Below are 9,291 nucleotides of genomic sequence, written 5' to 3'. Positions count from 1 at the left end.
ATTTAATATCTACTTTGCTGGTGTAATGGAAAATTTTATTACTTTCAGAAATATATTTCAAGTTGGGAGACAAAGGTTTTAGGCAGATCTTTCAGACAGAATTGTGTTTTATTGAAAATGGATATAGAAGTAGATTAAGTCTCTTCCATACATTAATGCAACGTACTTTGGTCTGCTTCAAGAAGTCTGACTCTGTCCAGCTTGTGAAAAATGAGCTTGTATAACTGATAGTCAAGTTTATCAGGGGACATCCTACAGGTAAGCCCAGTGTTTACATTAAAGCAGCCTGAACACTGGGAATTGTCTGTAAAACCAGACAAAAGAAAACAAAACTAGACCATTATAAAATCCATAGTAACTGAACAAAAAAAAACCCCAAACATATGAAAAACACCTGGGCAAAAATCTCAAAAGCTGTAAAATAATGTAGCAGCAGTAGCTTCAGCAGACAAAGTGGAACTGATGTCTTGGAGACATAAGCACGGTTTTGTCTTCCGCTCTTCTGGTAATGCCTGTATAGTCAGCTAAGATTTGATACCATTGCCTGAAAATTAGTTAATGTTTCAGAGTAAAATGCCATCCGCTGGTGTTAACGCTCTTACTTGCCAGTAGACTTGCAATGCAGAGCGGGCAGGACATCACCAGTGAACTTTAGCTGTGGTGAGTCTGTTACTTAGATGGGACTCTCATCACCAAGAGGGTCTGAGATAGCCATCTCAGTGCCACGACGGGATGCAAAGGTAGGTCCAGCACAACCCTGTGATGGGCTGTAATTGGCACCGCTGCTAAGGGGATTGGCTGCCCCAGATGCTGCTCCGGGACAGTGACAAAGTGCATCAGACCTGCCTGAGCCTCCAGTAACAAACAGGTTGAGAAATGACAGCCTCCAGAAACAGAAAATAAACTCTTTCTAAAGGATATCAGGGAGTGATGCTGTTGTTAATCTGGTACCATCAAAAAAAAAAAAAGTCTAAGAAGCTCCTTGACCATAGGAAAATTGTTGTTCCTCCCCAAAATTCTTCTGAACAAATCTGTTCTGCCACTTGTTCCCAATTCCCACCAATACAAACTTCTCTGCACAATTCGTTCCCAGCTCCAGCGTACATCAAAGACACCGTCTTTGTCTCCAAACCTTCAGGACAGTCAACATCTTCCCACACTTCGTGCATGGCCAGCACATGAATGACTCCTTGCCCAGAAGGTGTCCTGACACAGCTGTCTTGGAGTGAACCATCTTCCTTCCTGCTGCTTCTCTTAGGGCCATAAGCACCAGGTTCTTCCCTATGTCCCTACGTTCTAGCCAACTGATAGTGTTTTGTATCGTGGGCCTAGATTGGCAAGCAACAGTCATGTACATTTTCAACTTGATGGACAATTGAAGAGGATTCTGAAAAACTGGAATGTCATTTGAACACTGCTTCCATTGCATCTACAAGAGAAAACAAGAAACAATGTGATTCATATGGGGAAAATGCAGGAGGGAATTCTTTTATGCTACTGGAGCTGGGTTTGTGGTGCTTCGCTAAGCTAAGCCTTGCTGTTGATGGCAGATCTGTGCCAGAAGTGCCCTGGGATGGGAATTTATGGGAGTGGAGAGAGAGTAATTGCCAGAAAGGGTGGGAATAATAGTAAAGAACATTCCCTGCTGGGCTGTTTCCTAACTGGATAATTTTAAATGAGATTTTATATTCTCTGTCCAGGATATTTAGCTCTTACGGGTTGTTTTTTATCAGTTGAGTAGCTTGGGTGATTGCCTTTGCTAGCTGTGATTATCTGCAGAGGAAATTTGTACTCCAGTGCTGATCTCCTAGCTACCTTGAGCCTCCTAAAACCTTCTGAAACCTCCCCTTGCTCAGGAGCAGGCCTTCCCCATCTTGCCTGGCTGTAAACACCACCCTGAGAAGCACAGATCCTTCAATAGGAAGCTGGCGGCTCTTATTGCCTGCAGTTGCCACCACTTTTTGACCTTGGCCTCTGGGATTTCAAATGAAGGCTCCAAATAAGCTAATTAACCTAGATCCAAATCAAGAAGGAATCGGACAATTACTTTCAAAGTTTTGCCACATGTCTAAATTACATGAGAGCATTTTTAAGATGTAATCTGGTTCTAACTAGCAGGGTGAAGGGATCCAAGAAGCCTCTTGTGACTAGAAGACCTTTCAGATTTGAGCATAGAAGAGGAAGGGAATAGAAAGTGTCTCAAAATCTGTTTTCTATACAACTAAACTTCTCCATGGCAGAGAAAGCATATGGTATGAATGCAGAAACTCATTAGTGCAGACCTTTGGGAGACACCACGATTAAGCAAAACAGAGCCAGATGAACGTTTGAGAGAAACAACAAATTGCCAATGCTGGAGAAAAATAACTGAGAGCCAAGTGACTACAGTTGCAGACTCATGAAAAGAATATTCAGGAATGCGATTTCTGAGAAAGATTTTTTCCGAGAAAGGTTTCTGGCTCCGTGAGACGAATCCAGGCATGGAGGGAATAGGTTAGCTCAGTCCGCAGTGGCGGTGCCGACAGATGTTTAGGTTGGTAGCAGATAGCTGATGACATTTTTCTGTGGACCATCTCCAGCTCATGTTATTTTAAATATTTCAAGAATTTAAGATCCTTGCCTAGACTGCTTAGATTCTTGGTCCTTCTCTTATGGTGAGGTCCTCTAGAATTGAAATGTCAGTGCAGAAACACCATGAAGACAAGTTTCCTTCTCCTTCCAGAAGGAAATACGGAGTCACAATGGAAGATAAATACATATGACCTCACACACATCCTTCAGTCAGCAGGAAATTAACTCCTTTAAATCTTCTTTTCTTGGCCTTTTGCCCACTGTTACATGGCTTTCATCAAGAACTCATACCTACCAGACTTTATTGTGCTTCTAAACCCTAAGCCTGAAAAAGAAGATCTAATTTAGATGATTGGAGGGAAAAAAATATGAGAAACTGCAGGTTTTCAGGGATTATTTTAAATGTTAGCTACCTCTACTACATTTAATGGGTATCTAGAAGCTGGTTATAGGAGTGTGTGTTTTAAATGTGCAGACTATGTATTGTGGTGATGATTTGTCAAATTATGAGCCAATTAGTTCTGCAATCGACCTTCACAAATGTAGCGCCTCATTGCTACCTGTATCTTTTGGTTAAGCTGGATTTCTCTATCCTGTGTTCGGAACAGAATTATTTTGGACAGCATTAATTAGAAGCTGAAATTTTCAAATAATATACAGTTTTTGTAGTAAGCTAGTCCAATGACCTTAAAACATTATTTTTTGCTTTAACTGTCAGTCCCAGATTTACTGTAACATTTTAAGTTACCTCTTTGGTTTTAAAACCTGGTGCTAACTTGGTACTTCTCCATTGGAGTAGGTGGAAGAGTCATAGACGAGGATTCCATTACTCACATCTGTGTAATGTACGGATGAAACCAGATGATTTCTGCTTAAAAGTTGCATTGTTTTCACATTCCTGCTATAAAGCATAAAGACATCTTTTTTTGCCCCTCGCCATGGGCCGTGTCCTGGTATTCTAGCGTAGGTCTTACCCAAGTGATGAAGACCTAACTGTACATCAGTGACTTTGGTGCAAGGACTCTGTCCTAACTGTGAGGCTCCTGGTGAGAGATGCTCTCTTCATCTTACTCCTCATCTCTGCCTGTGGCAGGCCATGCTGTGATGGGGAACAGAGTATTGGCTTTCCTCTGCAGCTGTGACGCTTGAAGTGGCGAGGTGTAGAAGTGAAAGGGCAGGGCACACACTTTAGTCATCTGTACAAGGTTTTCTCACATGAGCTTCACCCTGGTTGGCCATGATTGGGCTTTCTTGTAGGACAGGCTGGGAAATTGCTGTGCTGGAGAGGAAGGAGAGCGGGCGCTTCATAGTCCTGGTGACTTGTCAAGTGGAGGACTTGTTCATGGAGGAGCGTTTACACACATGTCCTTGTGCAGCTCATCCCTTGTCAGCTCCTATACATGGAGCAGGCAAACCCCGAGCCCAAGGCTGTCGGGGAACTCTTGGCAGCTCACAGTTGAGTACCAGGTTTGGGTCTGGCCCATAACAGCATCTATTTTCCCTTTGGGCCAAGGTTTTTACCTGTGTACTCAGAAATGATGTGTGAGCTAGTCGTGACACTAGAGGAATCCAACACCTTCTCGAATAAAGCTGTCTCCTTCAACCAGACACAAACATTGATACCACATGGGTGCCTATTTTCTTCAGAGATGACAAGTTATAAACCACACATACTGCACTGCCATGTATCCAGGCATTTTGCAGCCCAGCTCTTCTTACCACAAGGAAGAAAGTGTCAGGTTCAAAAAATTGCTGTTGTGTAGTTGTTAACTAAAACCACGCACGTTAATACAAAACCAGAAGTACCACACTTACGGAGTAGGACCATATAACCAGGAAAATCTAAAGAGTAAGAGCAGTCTCGTCTTTCCGTCCAGTACGGTAAGCATGTTTTGGTTGGTTTTTTCCCCTGATGAAGCCTCATTTGCAGGTGAGGTAAAGGTGTGCTTTGCTTTCCAATACAGAATGAGCACAGGTAGCCTTGGTTCCAGAAAGCTGGTCCTTTGACAGAAAAAGTCTTGACCCTAAAATTAAGCAGAAAACTCTCTGTTACAGCTGAAAAACTGGGCCTCAGGGACCATGGAAGCGGAGAGGGGTTTTGAAGAAAGACTGCAGAGACAGCGTGTGCATGTTTGTACCCATGGAGCTTTTGAGCAGGCGGGTAACTTTGTCATGCCCTTGTCCCGGCAGCTGGGCTGCAGACCCCGGCTGTCACCCTGCTGACTGCACCTCCACAGCTGGCAGACCTTATGCTTCCACCTCCGTTGAGATGAAAACCCACAGTCCTCTCACTTTTAGTCCAGCCTCAGGGCTGCAGAGTCCTACGGCTCAGCTATACGTAAGCCCAGCACATCTGGCTGGATTCGGTACCCGCTGTATTTCCCTCAGAGCGTGAATGATCTGCACGTCACCCTGAGCCATAGGGCCTTTTCCTAACAGAAACGGCACTTACTGAGTCATAGGAACAAAGTCTGCCATAAATGCAAAATAATTTTAGGTGAGGTTATATGCGTACCTATCTAGCTAGACCTAACGCTCCTCTCTGAGGTAGGCTCAGCCTACTTCTCCCTGGGCTCCGCATGTTGGCAGCAACCTGCGTCAGCCCGCAGGGGAAGAGCTCTTGGCGACCAGGACAGGGAGTGCAAGCTGCATCGAAAACTTCTCTGCAGTTGTGTGCACCAGAGACTGAGCTGCTTGCTCAGTGGTGCCTCATCAAACCCAAGAGCAGCTCGTTGGTAATCAGTAAAACCTGTCAAACATCTGCAATGCTCCAACAGCCATTTCACCCCCGCCAAGGGAACAGCACAAGCGGGACAGGGGAACGACGGTGGCTTTGCTGCTGACGTGAAGGACAGGTTAAACATTCCTGATGCATTCTTCTCACAGGCAGCGGGTCTGGTCTTCTCGGGCTTGGTTTTAAATCTTTTTAGTATTAGGACTATCTGCTCAGCTCGGAACAGAGCCTCACTGTAATTCCACAGGCTCGGTGGCGAAGGCGACAGAGATCCCAGCCCCAATTCACACCGCGGGGAGCAGCCTGCCACAATTAACGAACTGGAACTACTTCTGACAGATGTGAAGATGAAACTTAGCACTGGAAGCACCCGGCGTCTTCTGCACTTATTTCACTCTTGAGAAATGATCAAGGAAAACCTGCAGCTTGCGTTGCTAAGTAGCTGCCACCATAACAAACCTTTTCATGCCTTTTCTGGCTCATTGCTGCCTCCCTCAGCATCATCAAGACTAGCTACAAGTTTGCACTCGTAATTACAAAACACAAAATGGTACATTTAGATTATTTTCAGGGTCTCTCATCAGTTATTTGACCAATCAGAGAAACATTCCTAAGTTAAGCATCAAATTTGGCTTTTGAATCCAAATGCTAAGCTGCTTGTCCTTCTATTTTTTCTCACAACATTGACTGTGGTTTCTTATTCCTTAAACATCAGCATTTCTTTTGTTTCAGAGATTAGTCCCATAGTCAAGGAATATGAGAAGCAGCTTAATTTGTACAAAAACAATTTTAGCTGAACTTTTCTGCAAAAATGTTCAGCAGTGGAACAGTTTATTGTATCCTGACCCCTTCGTTTCAGAGGTAACAATCCGCTGCAATGTGTGGTACACGCTGCCGGTGAAGCGCGCGTTGACTCTAATTCTGGCTTAGTCTCCAGTAACGCGGGGACTGGTTATATTAACTTTCACAAAACGAGCAGAAAGCTAGTGCAGACACATCCTCTGGCAGAGGCTGAACTTGAGCTCTGTCATAGAAATACCCCATTTGAGGGAGAACGTTCAACTTTTACCTTGGAAAAGCAGAGTATTAACGCTGGTTCGCCAGCTGATGGTAAACATGCCAATCCACCAGTTTTAGCCAGTGCTGGGACTCCTGAATTCAAGCAGCATTATTGTGAATAATTTTCTTAGACTGATTTAACACACATGCAAAGTTGGCACAGCCATCCGAAAAAGCAATCCTCGCCCCTTCCCTTCTCTGTTCTCCTGCCTGGTGCTTCTTGTGTTTTGCTGGCACAAGTTTCTGTATGGCTGCCCAGCGCGCAGGATGTAGGACTTGATCCAGCTGGAGAAAAAAACGTGTTTCTTTTGGTGGGTTTTACCCTGAATCAGTTCCCACCATCCCCAAACTTAGCTAACTAAATTGTACAAATAATTGCCAGCTCTACCTGGGTACCGCAAGGCAGGGAAGGGGAAAGTATTCCAAGGAAGTAGGTAGCAGAACGGTTTAATTTAGAGAGGAGTCCTTGCGTGGAGAACGCGAGTGGCTTTAACCCCTCATCTGCTCTAGAAGGATGCGAAGTGTCATGAGCAAATCCGCCTTTCTCATCGCGTGCATTCTTGATCACTGTCAAGCAACATTTATAAACATCCTTGATTAAAGGTCAACCACACAGCCCTCAATTATTTAGTGTTAGTTTCAGGCTATGTTACAGTGTTTAATGCTTTATTGAAAACAAAAGTTGGGCAAACAAGAAGAGCAGGGGACTGGGGAGGGGAGAACATGTAGAGACCGAGCTCACGACAGCCAAACTGCTTCTCGTATCCTTCCTGGCTGCTGGGGAATAGCGAGGGCCAAATGAAATGGGAGGGTGTGTTCTCCCAGAAAGGTTCTGGCACTTTATTCTACTTATAACACAACATCAACATTAATGTTTGGCTAATATGAATATTTTCTCCTAGCTGAATTTTTTGGGGTTTTTTTGACTCTGCATGGAAATGTTTTGAAATAAAACAAATGTAAAAACTGCTCCTGTGAGAATAATGAGGGAAAACCTTCCCTTTTTCTACCTCCTTCTCCTCTTGTCTCCCAGTGGCTTTATCAGACATTCCAAGGGTGGCAAGAAATGTAGAGAGAAGCATCCTTTTTCCCTTGTGTGTTGAGACAATCTATGTCCTGGTCCTTTAGGTTTTCTCTTTTCGTCTTGCAGAAGTTCACAGTATATAGCCTAGCCAATTCTTGTAGGTATAAGAAAAGAAAAATCTTTAAAATACCAGAAGCAGGAACATGATAACCACTTGAAGAAATATCTTGCACAAGTAGTGGACACTTGAGAGATTTGGAAACAGAAAAACTTACCAGAACCCCACTCCCTCCCAAAAAACCATCATCTGTTACGTTCTGCCAGACACGTGTGTGGCAGTGGGATGACAACAGGGAGTGGAAAATAACCCTTTGAAGTTTTACTTCCAGAAAAGGCAATCTAGTGTCTGCAGAGGATGGGTACAGCTCAACATCCTTAAGACCATACACTCGACCATCCAACAAAGTCCCTGAAGCAAAGTAGCACGTGACAGCCGCCACTTCGAACAGGTTGCCAACCAAGTTGGTTTAAAACGCTGAAGTCTGGGTTCCAGTGATACCTTCAGCCAATACTTTTAGCTAAGTTAGAATCTGCCTTACAAAATGTCTTGTGAATTAAAAAAGGGTCCTCTACTCATACGCTTCCCAGAAGCGGAGCACTATTTAACCTAAAGCTGTAGGAAACAGTACCTGCCCAACTTCTCCCGCCCGCCCAGTTGGGAGGAGACCAGCACTTTCTGCAGGGACAGCTGCAGCAGGATGGCTTCAAGGTGGTCAGACATGCAGGGCAGAACTCATTCAACAACTGCATCTCCTTGCAGGAATATTTCCTTAGAATCATGAACTGTTCTCCTTTTCACCCACCAAAAAGGAGTAGTTTGGAAAGGAGCAGTCACTGATGTAAATACTTAAGATTTGCAGACAGACCAAACCTGCTGCCAGCGGGGAAAAGGGAGCAGTGAGAGGAATTCGGAGCAGCGAGTTCCCTCACTAGTGCGGTGCAATGCTACAGCCAGACACACCAGAGACATTCCGGCCTGAATGGTAAAGCAGCACAGAATATATTTTAAAGTTATCGATCAAATCTAAATCCCTGAACTCACTGAACTGCTAGGAAAATGGCTTCTTATCTAGTAAAAACTAACTGAATGTTTATGGTTAATTCTTTTAAAACCATTTAGACATTTATTTGAAGAGAAACTATAATAAAATACAGATGCTGTACTTTTTTTTAAGTACTCCAATATCTTTATAAAAGAACAGCAGTCATAAGGCAGACAGAATAAATGCTGTGCAGCAATAGCCTTTCTGCAGCTCCTCATCTGTCTGCACAGCAACAGAGTAGGGATCACGTAGATATAGGAGAGAGAGCAAACACTTTGTTCATCGCCAGCCCTTAGATCTCATTCAACAGCTGATCAGCGTATTACTGCAAACCTGCTTTCCAAGGCACCCGACAAGTCTGTCAGTATGACTTGCAGGCCACGTTCAAACCTAGCAACAAATCCTGCACATAAAGCAGAGCTTGCATCCATCGCCTCAGATTAGTGTAATCGGGAATATTAATTTGTGCATAATCAGCTTGTCAGGAGTGCTGATCACAGTGGTGTAACAAAGAGCAAAACTGATGATGAAAGTGTCTTAGATGACTGATGTAAGAGAAGGAAGAGGCAGAAAAGCTACCTTTCATTCTAGTCCAAGTACCTGAGTTTGCATACTTCTCTCCCTTACAGAGTTTTAACCAAAGGAATGAAAAATCCAGCCCTCATTTTCTGGTGCAGGTACATTGTACACACGCTCACACACTCGAGCTAGCCCAACGCGGGCCAGCCTGCATCCCGCGAGACTCACAGCACAAACAGCACCAGCCCGACTGCTACCACAGGGAGCCCAAAAGCAGCGCA

This window comes from Grus americana, chromosome 2 (genome assembly GCF_028858705.1).
Source record: "Grus americana isolate bGruAme1 chromosome 2, bGruAme1.mat, whole genome shotgun sequence".
NCBI lineage: Eukaryota > Metazoa > Chordata > Aves > Gruiformes > Gruidae > Grus > Grus americana.
Note: the sequence above shows the minus strand (reverse complement) of the source record.